Here is a 23,535-nt window from a genome sequence, read left to right on the forward strand (position 1 = left end):
CTCCAGACCGCCTGCTGGCTGAGTGCTCATTTTCCAGAGTGCTTCATGCCTGAACTCTGAGCTAGGGAAAGACCACCAGTCTTACTTTTACAGGGACTGAGCACTCCACATTCCCTACCAGTATCATCATATATTTTATCAAGTAATCAAGCTTGTGTTTTCTGTCTCCAGGTTTTGAATGAAACTGACTTGCCTTCTCCACAATATGCCAGGAAAGTAGGCCTGTGTAAAGCATTAAAAGGAATTAATCTAAATAGGATCATTCGTTCTGTACAAGTTTGCCTGTCAGCAAGATTTCTGATTGGCTGCCACAGGGAGAAAATGTGCAGAGTTCTATGTGATCTCAAATACAGCTGTTTTTTATAGGCTCACTTAACTAATGTTCCTATAACCAAGTACAGCTGTATATGGCCTTAGCAAAATGATGCCGGCCACAGATGCACTCTGGCTCTTGAAAGAGACACCTTCGTTTCACGGCATTCTGCGTAAAGCCATTATTAGCTCTATGACCAGACAGATCATTAAAGCTTTTTCACTTACTGTATGACACTTCAATTGTAATTTTAATTTCTTTGTGTTACACTAACTGCATTTTTAGTGTGTATGTGTAGCATGAAATCAGTTGAAGGCTAGCTTCTGGTATTAAAAAAATTGCTAGCTGTGACAATTCTAATGTAAATCTAATTGCAAGCCCTTTCTCTGGAGGTTAGAGGATTAATATAAACTGCCTGGCATATTTCACAACATTTTAGTTCCTTTATTTGTGTTTGAAATAAGAACAATGTGATTCTTGTCAGTTTACTTTTATTAAGGTGCTTTTGTTTAGTTCATCTAGAGAGAAATTGAGAAGAAGCCTCCATTAAAATACAACATGGCTTCTTGGAATACATTATAAATTGCTACTGGCTAATAGTATATGGAAACATGAAGACTCAGAATACAAAATAATTAGGAGGAATGGTTCTGCCACTTCTCCCTGAACCCATCCAGTGTGAAACAAGGCTGACATGCATATGGTACCATAAATGACTGGGAGGTCTTATGAGTAATCATATTGGAGTGTGTATGCTGCAAAATAACATTGTGCTTTATTTTTGCCTTTAAGTAAAAGGAATCTGAAATGAAACTATCTTTATTTCAGATATTAATCAGCCTCATAAACGTGAAGCTAACTAGAGGCATGAAGTAATTATGACTGATTGGTTTCAAGACTCAATTGTACTACAGACTCTTTCTGAGAATTCAGATGTGCACTCATTGAAAGTGATACGTGGTCTTTTGCCCAGTATGTTGTAGAGACATAAACCACTGACTGGTGGGGAGAAGGACTCCCGGCCTCAGATGAGGTCTGAACTCCAGCAAGTGGAGTCCTCCACCCTCAGAAGGTGCAGGACCTCTTGAAGAAATTGAACTTTATGAAGAGATTCTGATATTAATGATGTACTGAGTATCTATTTTGAATTCCCAGCCTTGTAGACTCATTAGTGGCATTTATTTACCTTATTTAACTTCCCCAAGAAATCAGTAAAGTATCATTCCTCGCTTTCATGGAAGAAAACTAAGGCTTAGGTTAAGTAACCTCTAAATCGCTCAACTTTTGTGATGCATGAAGAAAAAAAGGATTCTAAACCTAACCCAAACAAAAGACATTAGATAGACAACTCTGAAGCTCAAGACAGGTTAGTACTGGAGATGTAAATGAGGAAGGCATCATTTTTATTGGTAGATGTTTAAAAATACATGAAGCCTTACCGTCTGGCAAAGGCAAAACTGTAAGGACAGAAAAAAGATCAGTGCTTGCCAAGGACTGGAAGTGGGGGAGAGTACTGACAACAAAGCAGTATGAAGGAGCTTTTTTGGGGGGTAGTGGAAATATTCTTTTGCTTGGTTGTGGTGGTGGTAACAGGACTATATGTCAAAATTTATAGAATTGAACACTGAAATAGGTTGATTTTACTATATGTAAATATCACCTCAATAAACCTGTCTTAAATAAAATCTAGGTAAACAGTGGGCAAGCCACCTAGACCGCATGTCCTGTGAGTAGAGGACAGGAAGTGAGACGAGATCAGAACCCTGGAATAGCTGAACAGATGGGGAGAAAAAGAGAAGTCTGTGAATGAGCACTAAAAGGGAAAACCAGGATGCTCTAATGTCCAGGATATCAAGAGAAGAAAGTGTTTCAAAAAGGAGGGATGATCAACAGAGAGAAAATGCTGCAGAGTCCAAGTAAGATCATGTAATTGTTTGTTAGGAGGCCAGTAGTGACGTTGGTGAGAGCAGTTCAAGTGATTTCAGATGAGAAATCTGTTAACGTTAAAATTGGTGTTCCCTGTGGACCAGCACCACCTCCTCATCCCCTTCCCTTCCTCCTTCCTATCCTCCCACCACCTCTCCCCATCCTTTTCTCTCTCCTTTCAAGGTTTTATTCTTTGTGTTCAGTTTTCAGAAGTTTGACAATAATGTGTCTTGGCTTTGATTTCTTTGGGTTTATTTCATTTGGGGGTTGTTTAACTTCTTGGCCTTTCACCAAATTTGGGAAATTTTTAGCCATCATTTCTTGGAATATTTTTTTTAATTGTATACCCTTTTCTTCTCACCATCTGAGGCTTCAATGATAGAAGTGTTGGGTCTTTTGTTGTTATTACACAGGTCCCTGATGATTTTTTTAAAGTCTATTTTCTCTCTGTTCAGATTGGATAAATTCTATTGATCTGCCCTCAAGCTTACTGGTTCCATCCTTTGTCATCTCCAAACTCATTGAGTTCACTGAATGAGTTTTTTATTTTGGCTATTGTATTTTTCAGCTCTATAATTCCCATTTGGTTCTCTTTTATATCTTCTATTTCTTTGCTGAAGTCTTCTATTTTTTTTCATTTGTTTCAAGAGAGTTCATAATTATTTGTTGAATCATTTTCCTTCCCATTTAAATCTGTGTCAGATAATTCCAATATCTAATTCATTTTGGTATTAGTATGTGCTGTTTTTTCTCATTCAAGTGATTCTCCTGCTTCTTGTTGTAATAAATGATTCAGTTGTAACCTGGACATTTTGACTATTGTGTTAGAAGACTTTGGATTACATTTAAATCTTTTTCTTATGCAGGCAGTCACCCTGTTTGGGTTTAGTGCTTGGGTCCTGGCCTACTTTTGTGGGCTGGGGTTCCAGTGACAATTTAGTTTTCTGAGCTCTCCTGAACTACTCTGTGTGTGTGCTACCCAAAGGCCACTCTGCCAACCAGCATGCTATTCCACACTTCAGTTCAATTCTCAAGCTTTTTGGTGAGTTAATGTCCATCAGTTTCATGTGTGAGTCAGTCAGCAAATTCTCGTGCATATTTAAAGAATTCCTTTCTTTAGCTCCCTACTGTCTAAGAGCACCTCTCCATTCTCTAGTTGAAAAAGTGAGGGACACTGATGTTGGGAAATCCCACTCAGTCCCCACTGATACATGCTGGCAGGGAAGGAAATACCACCCAGGACTTCCAGCAGGTGGTAATTAAGGGGCAGAGGTGAAAGTCCAGACTCCCCACTTGGACTCCACCAGTGCAATACTGAGGGTGAAATGGGAGCACCACCCTGGCTCAGTTGCTGTCACCATGTGAGAGGCAGACATCCAAACTCCCCATTTGGTCTCTACTGACATTATACAAGCAGGGACCATTCATTATGTTTGATTGGGGTAGAGTATTGCCAAAAAGGATTTTGTCCTGCTTTGCTGCTCCTTAACTGGGTCCTTTGACTATAGGGAGTAGGTTTTAAGTGTTATTTTTTTGTGTGCGTTTCTTTTTTCTTTATTTCCTCCCTCCCCACCCCCCACTGTACCTGTTGGTGGTTCCAGTTTGCAGACTTCTCTAGTTTCAAGTCCAGAATATATGAGAGATAAAAAGAAAACCTAGAAAACACATTCCTGTGTAGTTCTGAAATTCTGAAGTCACTAGGTAGTCTTCATGCCTCTTTCAAGATTTTATAGTCCTCTTCCTGGTAGCTTAGTGTTTAGGATTCGGCACTCTCAACATGTCATAGTCCTCTTATGATTGTTATATTATGTCCATGACTTTTAATTATACTTAACCAGGAGGAGCAGGAAGAACTAAGTCTTATCCACCTTATCCAGGCTGAAAAGTCCTCACTTTTTCTTAAAGATGGGAGAAAATAATTTATTGCTGATGACAAGGTCTAGAAATTGAAGATCAAAAGATAATAAGGAAAAGAGATTGAGAGCAGAGGCAGAATGATTGGCCTTACACACAAAAAGGGAGATTTCATCCATGGAGACCAAATTTTTTATTATAAAAGCAGAAAAGGAAGATTACAGAATTATTTCAGGAAAGGGCTTTTCCAGTGGGTTTGGTGTATGGAAAAGGATGTGAGAGAATTAAAGATGCTAAAAGGTAGTTTCTTCCTACCCATTAGTCTGGATTGAAAAAGGAAGGTAGTTGATGTTAAGACAGACTTGACTGGGAAAAAATAGAGGGATGTCCCCTGACAAAGATGTCCACAGTCTAATTCCCAAAACCTGTGAATATGTTACCTTCCATGGTAAAGGGGACTTCATAGTTGCTGTTAAATATTTTGAGATGCGGAGATAATCCTGAATTATCTGAATGTTCCCAATATAATTAGAAAGGTCTGCACAAGAGGGACACAAGAGGGTCAGAGACTGAAAGTGAGATGCGTGATGAAGGAAGCAGTGGGTGAAGTGATCTGCTTTGAAGACAAAGGCAGGAGCCAGAAACCAAGGAATGCAGGTGGCTTCTAGAAGGAGGAAAAGGGAATTCCTCCTAAAAGCCTCAGTAAGGAACCAGCCCTGCTAACACCTTGATATTAGCCCAGTGAGACTGATTTCAGACTTCTGGCCTTCAGAAAGTTAAAAAATATATACACTGTGTTGCTCTAAGCCACTAAATTTGTGTAATGTGTTGTAGGATCAACATGAAACTAAGATAATTAAACGGCAGGGCTAGGGTGGAGGGTGAAAGAAGATTTTCAAGGTCAGGAGCAGGGGGCAGAGAAAGAGGAATTAGTTTATGATTTCTACAGTGGAGTGTTGGTAAGGTCCAGGGTCTGGTCATGGGAGTAGAGTGAGGCTGAAAGCCATTTCACTGAATTAACTTTTTCTTTTAACTATTTAGTGTTTTTTTTTAATTGATAATGCATATAGCATAAAATTCACTCTTTTAAAATGTACAATCTAGCGGTTTTCAGTAAATTCACAAGGTTGTGCAGCCATCACCAGTACCTAATTCCAGAATTAAATACTTAGTTTTGGTTCAGCAGTATTCATTCTATTTTCATGTATTACAGCATTTTAATGAATATTTCATAGGAAACTGAGAGGCATAAGAAGAATATTTTCATGAGAGTATATTTTTTGGGCATGAAGAGTTCTTCTGAACATGTTATTTCCCCATTTGAGAAGATGATACACTTGGCCAAATGAAGACTTACCTACTATTGATTTGGCCAGGTGTGTGAGTGTGGTGGTGATAATGGTGGGTCTTCTTAATGGAAGGCAGACTGCAAAGGGGGAAGGCACACCTTGGCCACAGAGCTTCCCTTGAAGGTCAGGCCCAGGAGACTATGGGGGAGTGTGGCCCTCAGCTCCAACAGCCACCAGGAACACTGGGACACATCCCCTTTGCAGCAGCTCTTTGGAGAAAGATGAATGTCTGACCTCATACTCAATCATGGGACTCTCACACCCTACCAGTCGCCCCCTGGATCCCCCATAGAAGTCAGTTCTCTCAGTTCACTGCAACTTAGTCCCTTGCAGGATTATTATAGATGAACCAGTCATCCCTTTCCCTCCCAGGGCCCTCTCCTTTACTGGGTGGCTCTTCTTTTGCTTCCAGAAGATTTTTTTAATAACACAAAAATCATTAAGTAGCAAACTTGACCCGACCTGAACTGATAAGAGGCTGTTTATGTTCTTTATGTCATTTAATGTGAATATTCAGATAGCATTATAGAATAATCATGTTGGATATTAGATAATACGTGATATTACATATGAAATTACCTTTCCAAATACTAAAAACTCTGAACTCACACAAAATAAATGTAGCCATATGGATTTTAGATAAAGATGTGGACCTCTCATTTTATACCCGCTACTTACCCCCTGCTATATAGGGCCTTTTTCATCTCCATATTCCCTATGATCCCCTGCACACAACAGACCCTCAATAAGCTTGGTTGAATACCAGCCACTTGGTTGAATGCCACTTAGTCTTATGCTGTCACTGGGGTTGGGGACAGTTTGTTTTAGGTTCGGATACTAAAGTAACATTACCAGGCTTGAGAGTCGAAGTCCTGCTGACCAGGGGAAGCTATTCTGCGGACTGAGGTTAACTGTGAACACAGCCGGAGGCTGAGATAGAAAATGGCAACCCTGTGCCCTTCTGGAAAGGGACAGGTATCACCAGAGAATGGGAAGATTCATTTGCTGAGGCTGCCTCATGCTACCTAGACAGGCTGCCCATAGCTTCTCTAACTCTAGAAAGCAGGTTCTTCCCTGGACCACAAAAAGGCAGGACATAGTCTACCTAGGTAGGGAGAAACACTTCTTGTTTGCCCTGAAACAGAGATTTGGACTCTATGGGAGGGATTGTCTGAGGCCTGCAAGGCCAAAAATGGAAATGTCTGCTTAGTCCTCAGAATGCCCTGCATCAGGGCTTTGAGACCAACCCTCTCTTGATCCTCTGTGGGTTCTCACTGTGTGACTTCAGTTTGACACAATTATGAAGCTATTTATTTCATGCCTCTTCCCATCAAAGCCATAATGAGAAAAAAAGGCCCCACAATAATTTCTGCATATTTTGATAACAAAGGAAATGGTTGTTGATGATGATAATAAAAACTGCTGTTCACAAATTTGCTCCCTTTGTTAACATTTATAAAAGAGACCTTGTATCACGAGCTCATTAGTAGCTGAACTTTATTGTGTCAAAGAAAATGGAGTCAAGAGAGATTATGTTTCATCTTTAATATGGCTGTTCAACAATGCCATTATCCTGAATTTCAGATTAATTTAATTGAACCTTAATGAATAAAATTAGTTGTTTTATGCAATTAGAATCCCATTTAAATGGTTTAGAAAATGAATAGGATGGGAAATGTGGTTGACTTGATTTTCCTCAAGACTGATTCTCTAGGCCTCTTTCTGCCTCTGGGTTTTCTCCCTCCACTGAATAAAAGACTAATATTTTTGTAATTTAAAAAGACTTTTGAGTTGCTAGGTTTTTTCCTCAGGCAAAACAAAATGCCTGGGACCATCAAGGAGGTGGGGGAGGGGGGCAGAGGGAATTGGCTAATGGGAACCAGTTATAGAGAGCTAAGGTAGAAACACTTTCCCAGCCCAGTGTGGCCCAACCCTTTACTCACCTGAGCTCCCCTTCTGAGATGACAAAGTGGATATTGGGGAACATCTAACAAAAAAGGAGGGATGGGCTTTACAGTCAGCTCCCCTCTACCACTTAATAACTTTGTGACTTGGTGTTTGTCTCTTGACACTTGAACGTCAGTTTCTTCATCTGTACAATGGGATTTATAATACCTATTTCCTCACAGTATGTTAAGCATTCAGTGAAAGAATGTATATAAAGTATTTGGCATATTGCCCAGCTTCAAAAGAGGAAGCGGCTGTTATTAATATTACTATTCCTTATCATCATCACCATCACCATCCTCCTCATCTTTACCTTCAATCTTGCAACCTCTCGGGACCTTACTTGATGTGCTGAAACCAATACAACCCACCTAACTTAGGTTAGTGTGTCTGGTCAACAGTAAGATTTCCCAAGTATTATCTTACCTGGAAGAAGGACGTGAGATGAGAAAGCCAATTTACTTAGGTGGCTGGGAGGATTGGCACTTATCTAAGGGAGAGCGGCAGAAGCTGGTAAGATTTGATATGGAGGAAAGGCATGGTCACATGAAATTCCTGCAGAGAGTCACAGAAAACTGCTATCAAACTCCCCAGTCTGTGATGTGAGAGAATTAGGCCATCCCAATGGACCTTTTCAGCTCTAAAGAGCTTACGATTCTACAACTCCTATCGCCTTTCCTGCTTAATGGACTACATTCCAATGAGCCAGCCCTTGCCAAGAAACTCTTCCGACTTGCATTAGGACTGCTGAAGCTTCCTGCTGAATGTTCCCTCAGTGCTCAGTCCCTCAGTTGACTCAGTGCTTTGGAATGTGGCTTCCTGAGACACAGCAGAGGTGAGAAAGGACCAAGGGGATTTGGCACAGCCTTAGTAAACATAACCTTCCCTGTGCAGCACGGCATTGACAGAGGTGAAGCAACAGAAAATCAAAGGAAAGAATTACTCTGTTCCCCTTGGTCTCATCAACCTGAAGGTTTAAATGGGTTCTCAGTGAAAATTTAAAAAACGGTATTACTTTTGTTTTAAGTACAAGATGCTATTGCAATATTCCAGTCTCCTATCAAATGCTCCCCAATTATTTCTGAACATCCCCAAAGAGCATCTTGTGCTCATAAATAAATCCTTCTGGTTTCCACATGGTGACTGCTATTTTCCTTCAATATAACTTCGAGCATGTCAGCTTCCTCAGCTGTCACCACCCTCCAGGCTGAGGGACAGGGCCTTTCTTCCGTATCCTGTTGATATTGCTGAAGCTACCCTCATGTTATGTCACCCCATAATTGTCTGAAAATCCCTTTTTAAAATTTTTGAGCATGACCTCTAAAATCATAGGCTTACTCTGTTTTGATCCCATTATTAATTTCTGTCTTGTGTTTGGTGTGGCAAAGACAGACAAAGGGAGGATATCCTCTCATATGAGAGGACCAATCAGATACTCCTCTGGTCTCATTCCTGAGGGAGAAACTTTAGGTGAGGTTTGGCTGTAGCGGACTCAGCTTTGTGACTTGTGATCAGAATCTGATCCGATACCACCCTAGGCCTTATATGCTTACCATGACACAGGAGAGCCCATTCAGATTCCGTAGACTTTTGGGGACCTTAAGGGTGCCCGTCCGTGGAGCCACAAACTCGAACTCGACTGGCAAGCCTGGCCTAGCCACACATTCACACACACACACATACCAGAGTCTATTACATTCTCTCCCACAAAATTCTCTACCTGTGAGACCTATTAAGACCTCTGGGGATTGATCAGGTCTCCCTTCCACCCTTTTGGGTGTGCCTGACTTCTTTGGGGCCCCGGCCTTACCGGTTCCGATGTCTGGTCCAGGTCCTCACCTATCATGTCTCTTTGAGTCCGGCGGGAGCAATGGAGCAGGGCGGCCAGAGACAACCGAGAAGGAGACTGCTGAAATTCAGGCAGGACGTGCCTTCTCCCTTGCTATCCCTCACTCTGTCACTGCCTCGCTGTTCTCCCAAACCGGTGGCAACAATGGGCCAGTGCAGTTGGGTTTACGGAACCAGGCTGGAACGCTGGCAGAAAAACCAAGCGGCACTCGGAGATCTTGGTAGATTGGAGATTTATTTAACACTGGCGGGTTCAGAGGAGACTGTTTCTCCAAATGTCTGAGCCCGGAATACAAGTGGGGCAGGTAATTTATAGTCATCAGCTTCCATATCTGTGGGTTTTCACGCACACAGCAAAGGAAGAAGAATCTGGAGGAGGGGTCTCTAAGCTAGAGACCAGAGTCTGTTTTAGCCCCTCCATCCATATTTGGTGTACTTTACTTCTCCAAGATTACTTCAGTTTGGGTGGTTTTATTGTGGGAATAAGAGGATGCAAAACGCAGCAGTGGAGCTGGGCCCTACAAGGTTCTCGGGAGAATCCGGGCTTATAGATATGAACATGGCTGGAATCAGGAATGTTCTTGGGACCTGTTTCTTCTGTTGAGCCCTCACCCTCTGTTCACTGCTCTTTAATTTTTTCTATCATCTGCATCTGATGATGCATTTTTCATCACTGATCTTTAATTTCTTTCTATCATGGCTTATGCTGCTGGCCTAAAAACCGGTTCATGTTTTTAAGCTTCTTTTCCCCAAACCACTGACTCTCCAAATGTCCAGGCCCAAATCATCAGAAGTAAGTTTGCTGAGGACATGAATTTTGGTCTCTTTTGTTTATTAATATATTCATAGAACTTAAAAGACTGGCTCTACCAAAATAAATGTGTAGCTTGGGGCAAGTTAGGCTCTCTGCACCTTGGGTTTTTTTTTAACCTTCGAATTGGGGATGATAGTAGCAACTAACTTACAGGGCTGTTACAAGAAATTAATATTATAAAATATTAGTGTCTGGCACAGAGTACATTCAATAGAAACATTTGTTAAATAAAACTTAAAGCAGTTGGGGCACCTGGGTGGCTCAGTCAGTTAAGTATCCAACTTCAGCTCAAGTCATGATCTCATGGTTCATGAGTTCAAGCCCCACATTGGGCTCCAAGCTGATGGTGCAGAGCATGCTTGGATCTTCTGTCTCCCTCTCTATCTGCCCCTTCCCGCTTGTGCTCTCTTTCTCCCAAAACAAATAAATAAACATTAAAAGAAAAAAAAAAAAAACCTTAAAAACAATAAAACGTCAGGGCTCCTGGCTGGCTCAGTTGGTGAAGCATACCCCTCTTGATCTTGGGGTTATGAATTCGAGACCCACACTGGGTGTAGAGATTACTTAAAAATAAAAATCTTTAGGGGCACCTGGGTGGCTCAGTCAGTTAAGTGTCCAACTTCAGCTCAGGTCATGATCTTGCAGTTCATGAGTTCGAGCTCCGCGTCGGGCTCTCTGCTGACAGCTCAGAGCCTGGAGCCTGATTTGGATTGTCTTCCCTTCTCTCTGCCCCATCCCTCCACTCATTCTCTGTCTCTCAAAAATAAATAAAATATTAGAAAAATTTAATAAAAATCTTAAAAAAACAATAAAATGTCTACACATAGTTGGTGCTAAATAAATATTTGTTGAATTGATTAAATAAATTTCTTGAAGAATTAGATTGGCTTAATTGCCCCTTCCCTATTTGAGAACTCTTGTTACAGGCTTCCTCACATTCTGCCTTCACCTCTATTGACTACTCTTGGGTTAGGTTTCCACTCTAGGCCATTTGCTGGGCTGGGAGTTTGAAGTTTTGTGTTACCAGCAAAATGACTTATATAGAAGAAACTCTTTAAAAGACAGCTCTGGAAGTTGTATGTACTCTGGGGCATGCCTGTCTGATCTGGTGAGGACCTCACACCATACTCTAATCCCTCTCATCCACTGGCTGAATTATTGTTTACAAATTCATGTACCAACTCCTTCCTTTGGGCAATTCTTTCCCAGAAGAGTTCTTGTCTCTCATGCTAAAATGCGTGTGCTGGCCTTTCCCATCGGCCTGCCAAATGGCTCAGGCTTCTTTTATTCTCAGTGGTAAACAAAATGCTGAGAGTCTTGCTATACCACTATATTCTCTTTCTCCCTGTCCATTCTTTGAACTTCTTCAGCTCAGGGACTTTCAGGTTCTAGAAAAGAAGCCTCCTCCACTGCGCAGTAACTGTGCCTTCATACACACATACCTGCATTATGATGCCAAGATGCTCCTTTATTGACCTAAAGGGGTTTGTGTTTCATATTTTCTGGCTAGGCCACCTGAGAGCCAGGAATAACATTTCTGGGGCCTCCAACCAGATAACGAATACACAGTTTTTATTATTCTTCTCCTCTGGCTCCTAAGAGAGCTGAGTTCCACACGAGGTCCTAAGTTATCAGGCAGGATGTTTTTCAATCTAATTTTTTCAGGAAGTTGAGTTCCTGAAGTCCCACAAGCTGAAATGGAGCAGTCGGGGGAGCTGGCAATGGAGTCTCCATTAAGTGAGTGGGCAGCCCAAGTAATGAGGGCAGAAGTGAGCTCTGCTGAGGGCCATGGAGAGGAGTGAAAAGGAAGAAACTATTAGCTTAAACTGTGGCAGGCCAGGATGGCTGCTGTCTAGACACCTGAATTGTTACATTCCAGTAACTGGCATTTGATTATCCCCACCTTGAGCCTGGGGGACCCCTCTAGACCACCTTCAGGACCTTTAGGGCAGTGGTTTTCAATCAAGCTACATGCCAGTGTCATCTAGGGAGCTATTTAAAAAATACAGATTCTCAGGCCACATTCCAGACTTTATAAATCATAATCTCTTGGAGTAAGGGCCCAAAAATCTTATGGTTCTTTAATCCTCTATAGATGGTCCCAACATGGACCATTATGGGCCATTCTGGGCACTATATGGAAAATGGATGCAATCCTATTGGGTCATACACTATTCTTGGTGAGTTATAAAAGCAGCAACATTACCACTTGGAGAATCCATAGACTTAAGGAGAAACATTTGGCTTTGGCATTTTAAGGCCTGGGTTTGAGTCTCTCTGCCACAAGCTGGACTACTCTGAATAAGTCATTCAGTCTCTGTGTTATTCCTCATTTGTAAAATAGGGATTGTAACATCTGTCTTGTCCACTTAGAGTTGTTTCAGGGACCAAAGAGGATAATTACATGAAAATGCTTTGATAAGTAGAAAACAATAAATACATGATATAAAATCTATAGAGTAGTGTTATTTGTGTTCTCATGATGAATTTGTAATGAATCCTATGAAACAAATACCCCTTTGTGAATACCTCCTCCCATTCTGCCCCATGCACAAAAAGTGCACAAGCAAGAAAAGTTTAAACTCTTTACACTTTGATTATTTGACCTACCAACAAGAAGCAATTACTAGCCAAGAAATGGAAACAACCTAATTTTCCATCAATTGTTGAATGGATAAAGACGTGTTATGAACCTACAATGGAATATTATTCAGCCGTGAGAAAGAAGGAAGGAAAGTCTGTCATTTGCAACAACACGGGTGAAACTGGAGGGCATTACTGTAAGTGAAATAAACCAAACAGAGAAAGACAAATACTGCATGGTATCACGGATATGTGTGATAAATTTAAAAGAGTCAAACTCACAGAGAATAGAAAGTGGTAGCTTGTGGGTGGGGGAAATAGGAGAGGTTGGTAAAAAGGTACAAACTTTCAGCTATAAGATGAATAAGGTTTGTGGGTCTAATGTACAACAGGATGACCATAGTTGATAATGTGTTAAGTCATTGAAATTTGCTAAGAGAATAGAACTTAAATGTCCTCACCAAAATAATAATAATAATAAATGAAGTGATGGATGTGTTAATTAATATGGTAAGAATCCACTCACAATATATATGTATATCAAATCACCATGATGGACATCTTAAATATCTTTTTCTTCCCTATTCTTAAGCTCAGTAAAGTCATAGTAAGATGATTTTTAATAGTATAAAAATACAAAGACATAGAAATGAGAGAGAAAAGAATATTTTAAAAAATGAAAGCTAGAAAACCAAAGGATGGAAAAGGATTTGGTAGACTTAAGGAAGTTGATTCCTAAGCTGGCAGTGGCAGAAAGCCACAGAGTAAACCACTGAAAAACATAGAACCCTCCTGTCCCTGCAAGGCTCAGGAATTAGTGATTCCATATACATCTAAAAGTGGACACGATGATAGGGCTGAAAATAGAAAAATTGTTGAAAGATTAAGTACAAATTAAGGAACAAGGGGCACCTGGGTGGCTCAGTCGGTTTACCATCTGACTTTGGCTAAGGTCATGATCTCATAGTTCATGAATTCAAGCCCCGCGTTGGGCTCTGTGCTGACAGCTCCAAGCCTGGAGCTTGCTTCAGATTCTGCATCTCCCTTTCACTCCCTCTGCCTGTTCACGTTCTCTATCTGTCTCTCAAAAATGAATAAACATTAAAAAAATTAAAATAATAAAAAAGAAAACAATGCAATGAGTACCCAAAAGACTCAGGAATTTGTGTTTCCTATTGTCTGGAAATGGAGGTGAAAAAAGAACTGGAAATAAGAGTATATTCAAAGATTATTTAAGGAGACACTTTCCAATCTCTTGCATCAGGAGGACTGCCTTTTTCTGTCCCAAGAGAAAGCTGAAGTGTGATTTCTGCAAAGTATAAGACAGAGTACTGTGGGCTGGAGAACAGCAGGTACAACTGAGAGTAAAACCACATTGGGAACAAGATTAAATGAAAGATCACAGACTGGGACTCTGCCTTCTTCCCTCACTTAGTTCTCAATGTTCTGGCAACTAAGCTTATATTCTACAGACAGGAGAGTGAAATCTAGTCTAAGAGAAAAGATTTTAAGATTCTGACAGTAGAGAATTCCCCAACAAAATGTCCCAAACATTTTACCCAATAGAAAAGCCCAGATGTGCCAATCACTTCCCTTGTGCCCTGAGCTTCTATTTGACTTGTGTGTGTGTGAGCAATCACTAAAGCATCTAATATGAAAGTCACAGACAAAACACAACAAACAAGAAAACTCAGTTCGAGAAAATTGACTCTACTTAGAGAAACTTAAAAACAAACCCTTTAAAGCCACCTACCATTAATAGCTTCAGAAAAACAACAAAAGATGCTACAGAAAAGAACATTCAAAGAACTACAAGTTCTTGAAAATTGGTATGAAGTTAAGTAAATCTCTAAAAAAAGCAATACAAAAGATAAAAGGAAAGACAAATGAAAAGATAAATAACTAGTGCTGGAATTTAAAGATACAAATAATTGGGTTTCCAGAAAGAGAAAACAGGTGAAGAAATCACTAGGGAAATAATTCAAGAAAATTTACCAAAATTTAGAGACAGAAACCTTATTTTATTTTATTATTTTATAATATAATTTATTGTCAAATTGGCTTACATGCCACACCCAGTGCTCATCCCAAGTGCCCTCCTCAATGCCAATCACCCACTTTCCCCTCTCCTCCACCCCCATCAGCCCTCAGTTTGTTCTCTATATTTAAAAGTCTCCTACAGTTTGCCTCCCTCCCTCTCTGTAACTTTTTTTTCTCTTCCCCTCCCCCATTGTCTTCTGTTAATTTTCTTAAGATCCACATAGGGACGCCTGGGTGGCTCAGTTGGTTAAGCGTCCGACTTCAGCTCAGGTCACGATCTCGCGGTCCGTGAGTTTGAGCCCCGCATCAGGCTCTGGGCTGATGGCTCAGAGCCTGGAGCCTGCTTCCGATTCTGTGTCTCCCTCTCTCTCTGCCCCTCCCCCATTCATGCTCTGCCTCTCTCTGTCTCAAAAATAAATAAACTTAAAAAAAAAAGATCCACATATGAGTGAAAACATATGGTATCTATCTGTCTCTGACTGACTTATTTCACATAGCATAATACCCTCCAGTTCCATCCACGTTGCTGCAAAATGGCCATATTTCATTCTTTCTCATTGCCAAGTAGTATCCCATTGTATATATAAACCACATCTTCATTATCCATTCATCAGTTGATGGACATTTAGGCTCTTTCCATAATTTGGCTATTGTAGAAAGTGCTGCTATAAACACTGGGGTACATGTGCCCCTATGTATCAGCATTCCTGTATCTCTTGGGTAAATTCCTAGCAGTGCTATTGCTGGGGGATAGAGTAGTCCTTTTTTAAATTTTTTGAGGCATCTTAACACCACACTGTTTTCCAGAGCAGCTGCACCAGTTTGCATTCCCACCAATAGTGCAAGAGTGTTGTAGACTCTAAATCTAAAGTTCTCTTTTGGCCAGCCAAAGAGTGGGGTGCAGGATTAAAGCAAGAGATGGCTAATGTCCAGGAAAAAAGAGCCCTGAATAAGGGTCCCCCTTGCCCAGTTTTTATTAGGATCAAAAGGCTTACAAACATGGCGGTGGACGTGCACATAGAGACAATGAATCTGTGAACATTAATTTGTGCACCGGAAGGAAAGGGGGTCTTGAAGATATTCGGGGTTAGGGGTTTGGGTTAATACAAAACAAAATCCGGGTTCTGGGCAGTTGGGAGGAAGGTTGTTTACAGCAGACATGAGGTATCACTTCTGTTTATTTTAGCTAGCCTAGGGGATAAGACAGGGGAAATAACCTCAGAGTTAACAAGGCACCTTTCCTTTTGTTAATCATCTTCACTCTGGGCTGCTATACCTGCAGTGCAGCGGTCTCTAGCCCAATTTACCTGTTTACCTAATTTGGCCCTTTCTTCCTGTGAAAGGAGCTTTCTGCCAGAGTACTAAATTGGGGGTGCTTCCACCCTGAATATTTAACCTTGTTTATTTCATATACCTATGTATTGGGCATCTGTGTGCCCTTATTTTTGGACCTTTGCCCCTCCCTCTCTATTATGGGGGCTCTGTACCTCCTCTCTATTCTGGGGTGCCTTTGCACCTCCCTATTCTTGGTTGCTTTGTCTTGTTTACCCAAACTCGGGTGTGAGAGTTTTATGGCTTGTATTTCTTTATACCTTGTTAACCCATCGGTGTAAGCCTGAGGGATTCCTAAGCTTATTCCTTACACAAGAGGGTTCCCGTCTCTCCACATCCTTGCCAGCATCTGTAGTCTCTTGATTTGTTCATTTTAGCCACTCTGACCAGCATGAAGTGGTATCTCAGTGTAGCTTTCATTTGTATTTCCCAGGTAATGAGTGACATTGAACATTGTTTCATGTGTCTGTTGGCCATCTGGATGTCTTCTTTGGAAAAGTGTCTATTCATGTCTTCCACCCATTTCTTTACTGGATTGTTTTTCAGGTGTGGAGTTTGGAGGTGGAGGTGTGTTCAGGTTTGGAGTTCTTTATAGATTTTGGATACTAGCCCTTTATCCGATATGCCATTTGCAAATATCTTTTCCCATTCTGTTGGTTGCCTTTTAGTTTTGCTGATTGTTTCCTTTGCAGTGCATAAGTTTTTGTTTTTTTTATCTTTTTTTTTCAACGTTTTATTTTTATTTTTGGGACAGAGAGAGACAGAGCACGAACGGGGGAGGGGCAGAGAGAGAGGGAGACACAGAATCGGAAACAGGCTCCAGGCTCTGAGCCATCAGCCCAGAGCCTGACGCAGGGCTCAAACTCACGGACCGCGAGATCATGACCTGGCTGAAGTTGGACGCTTAACCGACTGCGCCACCCAGGCGTCCCTGTTTGTTTTTTTATCTTGATGAGGTCCCAATAGTTCATTTTTGCTTGTAATTCCCTTGCCCTTGGAGATGTGTCGAGTAAGAAATTGCTGTGGCTGAGGTCAAAGAGGTTGTTACCTGCTTTCTCATGTAGGGTTTTGATGGTTTCCTATCTCCCATTCAAGTTCTTTCATACATTTTGAGTTTATTTTTGTGTAGGGTATAAGAAAATAGTCTAGTTTCATTCTTCTGCATGTTGCTGTTCAGTTCTCCCAGCACCATCTGTTAAAGAGACTGTCTTTTTTCCATTGGATACTCTTTCTTGTTTTGTCAAAGATTGGTTGGCCATATATTTGTGGGTCCAATTCTGGGTTCTCTATTCTATTCCATTGGTCTATGTGTCTGTTTTTGTGCCAATACCATACTGTCTTGATGACTACAGCTTTGTAGTAGAGGCTAACATCTGGGATTATGATGCCTCCCGCTTTGGTTTTCTTCTTCAATATTACTTTGGCTATTCAGGGTCTTTTGTGGTTTCATACAAATTTTAGGGTTGTTTGTTCTAGGTTTGAGAAGAATGCTGGTGCAATTTTGATTAGGATTGCATTGAATGTGTAGATTGCTTTGGGTGGTATTGACATTTTAACATTATTTATTCTTCTAATCCATGAGCATGGAATGTTTTTCCATTTCTTTGTATCTTCTTCAATTTCCTTTATAAGCTTTCTATAGTTTTCAGCATACAGATCTTTTACATCTTTGATTAGATTTATTCCTAGGTATTTTCTGCTTCTTGGTGCAATTGTAAATGGGATCAGTTTCTTTATTTCTCTTTCCGTTGCTTCATTATTGGTGTACAAAAATGCAACCGATTTGTGTACATTGATTTTGTACCCTGCAATTTTGCTGAACTCATATATGAGTTCTAGTAGACTTTTGGTGGAATCTATTGGGTTTTACATGTAGAGTATCATAGAGACAAATTTTAAATGGTAAAGACCAGTTGAGCTCAGTATTCAATAATGAAAAAGAGCCATACAAAAGTCATCATTTTGAAATTTCAGAATTATAGATAAAAACATACTAAGAGCCCAAAACAAAACAAAACAAAACTAAGAGCTCATGTAAGCTTCCATATTTTATATGAAGAACCAACTATTAGAATAGCATGAAGCTTCTCAGCAGCAATAATGAAATCTAGAAGACCAGAGAGTAAAGAGTCAAAATTATTTCCAACCTTGAATTCTTTATCCAGCCAAACTACCAATTTAGCTTGAAACAGTAGACATTTTCCAGATTTACAAATACCTATGTCTCATGTGCCCTTTCTCATAAAGTTACTGGAGAATGGGGTCTTCCAAAATAACAGAGTATACAAAAACAGAAAGACATGGCTTGCTAGTTATTCTTAGTTTGCTTCTTCAGTTCTTTTTTTTTTTTAATGTTTATTTTTGAGACAGAGAGAGACAGAGCATGAACAGCAGAGGGTCAGAGAGAGAGGGAGACACAGAATCCGAAGCAGGTGACACGGGGCTCGAACTCACAGACCGTGAGATCATGACCTGAGCCGAAGTCAGACGCTTAACCGACTGAGCCACCCAGGCGCCCCTGCTTCTTCAGTTCTATTCTTGATTCTTTTCAGTGCCCAGGTTACTGATCTCTATGTACTACATTACTTTGCTAGCTTATTTTCAAGTGGGTTTACCACTAGAGATTCTGGCAGATCAGCAGGAAGAAACTGAGGTGGTAATATTTATTCCTCATGCTTCCTCTCTGCTTGTCTTAAGTTGGTCAGATGCTGTCTTCTACCTAAGACCACGAACCCCATTGGATGACCTCTCTACCACAGCTGCAGCTCTACCCAGGTTCAGATAACAGTTTATTCACTTTGCTATTATGGATTTCTACTGCTTTTGTGTAGGAGATCTTGAGATAAACCAGTCCAGATTTGAACAGGTCAAAAGGCCCTGGGAGAAGTTTCATGAACATGAAAAGACTCTTTAATGTGCTTTAAGGTATTGAGGGGAGAGATACATAACTGGAGGTCAGATTTGGGTTGAATTAGTGTCAAGAGCATAAAAAGGAAGCAAATGTAAAACTATACAAATATTAAATTCAGGAAAGACAGAAAGCTGTGCTGGAAAGGAAAAGTAATTGTATACTATGTGGCTCAGCTACACACTTATAAAGGCAATAACATAAATGAAATTTATACAATTAAAATCATGATAGGACTTAGAGGGAATAGAGGGGGGGCAAGAAATGGTATGTTGGTTGCTGAGAGCTGGTGGTAGTGGTGGCAGCCAATGAAATTTATATTCTCATCTTCCTCAGTGGCAAGTCAGTAACACCTAGAAATAAAAACTAAAGAACTAATATAATATAAATGGCAGAAATCATCTCTAAGAAGATTATCTAAACAAATACCTAAACTGTTTATTAAGAGAGGTGAAAATAATTGCCTTTGGGGAAAGAGAATAGTGAGGTGGGGAATTGCTGGCTTTATTTTTATTTCTTTATTTTTAAACAAGACATTCAGACTTATTGCCTCTAAACTATGGCCAGGTGTATATTTGATAAAAATAAAACTGATTTTTCTTTAAAAAGTAAAAGCAACTAAGTTTTCAATTCTCTCTTTTTATTTCCACCTGAAATACTAGAACTCCCTAAACTCCAAAGGTGCCTTCCAGAACTCAAGACAAAAAAGGTCCCAGAGTAAGGAGTAAGGAGGTAGAGAAGATTGGAACATTTTGTGTGGGATACCATTTAACTGGGATGGCTAATGATCTGCCAGTGACAGAGAGAGGGAACAGATGGACCTGTACCCAAGGAAGCTCAAAGTTAAAATAATCAAAGAACCCAAGCAGAACAGGCTGAACCATTCTAGACATCAAGAGGTAACCCTAGAGGAAGGATACCTGAAATTGTACAGAAAGTCAAGTTCCTTTAGCAGGGTCTCAAATCTGCTGCCAAGTTCTTGGTAGCTAAAAACCAGAACTGGGGCATGAACTGTTACATAATCTTTATGATCAGAGAGAATTATGGAAAGTTCCTCAGGGAAGACGGAAGAGCTTTTCTTAGTAAATTCTAAAGAAGTATCTTATGTGGGGCTCTTACAGGAGACATTCAGTGATGTAGGTGACAAGGCCCTCAATAGTGCTGCCACCAGAACTGTAGGGATGAGTTGCCTGTGCCTCCTTTGACAAATGCCCAGGGCAGAGAGCTTTGCAGGGGTTAATGTAGACTGGATGTGGGGCTTGATCAGAGAAGTGCCCAAAGATGTATGGCTTTGGGGTTGACTATCAAAGACAGAAGAATACGTTTAAAAAAATATGAGAAACATGGAGACTGGTGTGAACAGCAAATGAAGAAGATATTGGGAGCAGTTTTAAAGCCAGAAAAGTAAAGCAGGAAAGTGAAAGGAGCATCCTGTGGGTGTGAGGATAGCCAAGATGTATCAAGGCTTCCAGCAGTGGAATTGATAAAAGGTCCAGATAGAAATATCTCTACTTCCCCAAGGGCTGAAATGGGAGAACAAAATCCATAGGTACCTTGGAACTAGTCACTGAAGGCTTTAGCCTGCTGTTGGGAATAAAGCACGTGGCCCAGGGTCTGATGACTAAGAAGAGGAGGCTTGTGTCCTGTGTCCCTCCTCAGAGTATTATACTCAGAGTATTCTAAACTTGGTAGAAAATTTGTTAGACCTTTGATGTGCTTATACTCTTAAAAGAGACTTGAGAAAATAGGGATGCCTCTGGATTCACTAACCTTACATGTGCTGTAGAAGCTAAGAAGAAGACAAGTTATGTTCCAGTTAGATTGGAGAGACATCCTGGAGGAAGTGGCTTTAGAATTTAGGGCTTGAATGATGTGGAGGATGTTGATGTTGGTGATGACATTGACAGCCAAGGACTCAGGGGCAGAATAGATAACAGTGGGGGAGTGGTCAGACTTGGCCAGGGTGTTAGTTGTTTGAAGAAAGTTGAGAGATGAAGATTGAAAGCAAGGTAAGGACTTGCCTTGGACAGTCTTGAATTCCAGGACAGAAGAGCAGAAGGCATCAGTGGCTGGTATCAGCTCTCATAGACTACGGTAGGGGTACAGATCCAAAAGCAGGGTGGTAGTGGTGGTATATGAGTGTTAGGAATGTTACTTCTCTCTCCTGTGTCCATTGCCCAAATACCATTCCTAACTTCCAGGGCAGCTGACTATAATCTCCTTAACAACTGCCAACATTACTTGAATTCATACTAGGAATCCAGGCACAATACTGGGTGCCTTACATTTCTTATCTTCAGTCAGTGAAGTAGGTACTATTTTAGTATAATTTTATAACAAGTGAAGGCTGTTAAAAGTTGGGCACTTTTGTTCAAAGTCACATAGCTAGTAATGATGGAACCGGGTTCAGAACCCAGCCCCATGTGTTTTGTTCTTTAGCACTTAATGCCTTTATTTAAGTGAGGAAGCCCTTCTTTTATAGTCTTACTTAACCCAAGATGAGGGAGGAGCAGGTGCTCAGAAGATGCTTCTTGACCCTGACTGCCAAAGTAAGATGCTAGGAAGACCAGGCTGGCTCAGGCAAGAGGGACTCCTTCCCTGGAGACAAGGTGGGGCTCAGTTGCTAAGGGCAACAGCAACCCATGTCTCCCAGCTTGTTTTTCCTGTCCTCTCCCAAGCTCAGGAGACTCAACCAGGATCCTCTGAAGTCCTACTTCTGGGGACAGGGCCCAGAAGGGCAGATGGGGGTCTGCCTGCCACTGCTAAGTCTCTGGGAAGTGCCCCTCACTCTGCTCTTGGCTTCTAGGTATCTAGTTAGAACAGGGGCTAGGCCACACTAGTGTTCTTTAACTTTGAGGGGACTGCTCTTGGAGGCTGTGACTTCTGCAAGTCTAAGTTGATGCTGGCTGAAGTTTCTGGCATGGACAAGGGTGTCTATCTGCAAAGACATTAGCTCTGAGATGTTCTGCTCTCATTTTATGGGTCAGGGTGGTCAGGAGGGGGAGATGTGGACTCCTTGTGCTAATTTCTACTCCCTCACATGGAGCCTGGCCACAGGGCCATCTTTGTCAGCCAGAGAGCAGGCAATTACACAGGCTTTCTTCCCACCTCCATCATTGTGTCTAAAATTTCATTACCAGAAACCTATATACTTTCTGCCTTTGGAGTGTCCTATTAAAATTCAGATCCCCCTGGCAAAGACTATATTTTAAGTACTTATTACCTGACTTCTCAGCTAGGAATGTTTGAGTGAGATAATTATGGGAAACCTAGAGTCAGAACTTTAGGAGGATAGGATGGAGATGGGCTGGAGGAAGTGGGTTACTAGCAAAAGTGGAAGACAGGCATTGAATGAAGGATGTCAAGATACTTAGGAGTAGCTCTATATGACCATGACAGTAAGAACGTGTTCTAGAGTAAGGGCAGGTTCGAAATACATTCATCAAAAACATTGTTAAGCCAGGAATACATAGGGAATTCATTTACCCACCCATTCCCCCATTCATCCATTTGTCTATCCTTAAAACCTATAACAAGGGCCTACTTTGTGTCCATTATTGGGCCAGGTGTTCTAAGAGTTACTTAGGTGATTTACATACAATACCTTCCCTCTAGGAGTTTCTAGTCTGGTGGGAGATGAGATAAGATATATGTAGAAATGATCTCCAAACAAAATAGTAAGTGTTAAGGCTCAGCAAAACCTCCAAGTGCTCCAGGAATTCTGAGGTGGGGCAAGCCCAGTGACACTGGGCAAAGCTTCCTGGAGGAGGACTCCTGGAGGAGTCAGGCCTTAAACAGTATATAGGATCCCAGCACATGGAACCAAGAATGACATAAAGAAGGAAAGGAGATAGAAATTGCAGGGTATATTGAGGGGCTAGGAAGTAGCCTCTGTACCTTCACAGAGCTTGTGAAAGAAAGATTGGAGATAAAGCTGGAAGAGCCCTGGACTTGACTCAAAGGAGCCCTGAGGCTTTGACTCAGAGTGGACTTGGTTCCCAGGAAGGGGGTGCTTTGCTGTTATGCCTGGGGATGCTTGGGAAGGGCTAGTGAGACTGGAAGGGAGGGGGAGGAGGGAGGGAGAGACAGAGTCAGACAGGCCTGAGAAGAACTCACAGCTTGTCTTGTTGCTTTGCTGAGAAATTTAGAGCAATTAGAAAAATTTAGAGCTATTTGGTTTTCTCTGCCTTCACTTTTTACATCTCTAAAACTCAGTTTCTTAAGGGAAAATATTTAACATAACTAGGCCTAAAAACAGTTTCAAAACTTCCCGGGCTAGAGGCTATGGCCTTCATGGCACTTTGCAAAATTTTTTTAGCACTTGTGAGTTCCAGAGGGACAGAAGCAGTGTCTGTTTCATGTTTCCTGTGTCCTGCCTGGCACATAACGGGCACATCCCACCGGCTGGTGGAGGCTGAGGGTGGTAGAAGTGACAAGATTAGCAGGAGACCAAGTGATTCTTGCTATACATGTGCTACATCTTGAATATAGAGCAGATTCCCAGTCCCAGAGGAGGGACTGAACTTGGGCAGGGGCAGCTGCGTGTTGAGAACTGGCTCAGGATGACCTGTAATAAGCCTACAGTCAGGGTACTGGGGTTAAGAGCCTGGTTTGTCATCAT

Source organism: Lynx canadensis, chromosome D4 (assembly GCF_007474595.2).
Source record: "Lynx canadensis isolate LIC74 chromosome D4, mLynCan4.pri.v2, whole genome shotgun sequence".
Taxonomy (NCBI): Eukaryota; Metazoa; Chordata; class Mammalia; order Carnivora; family Felidae; genus Lynx; species Lynx canadensis.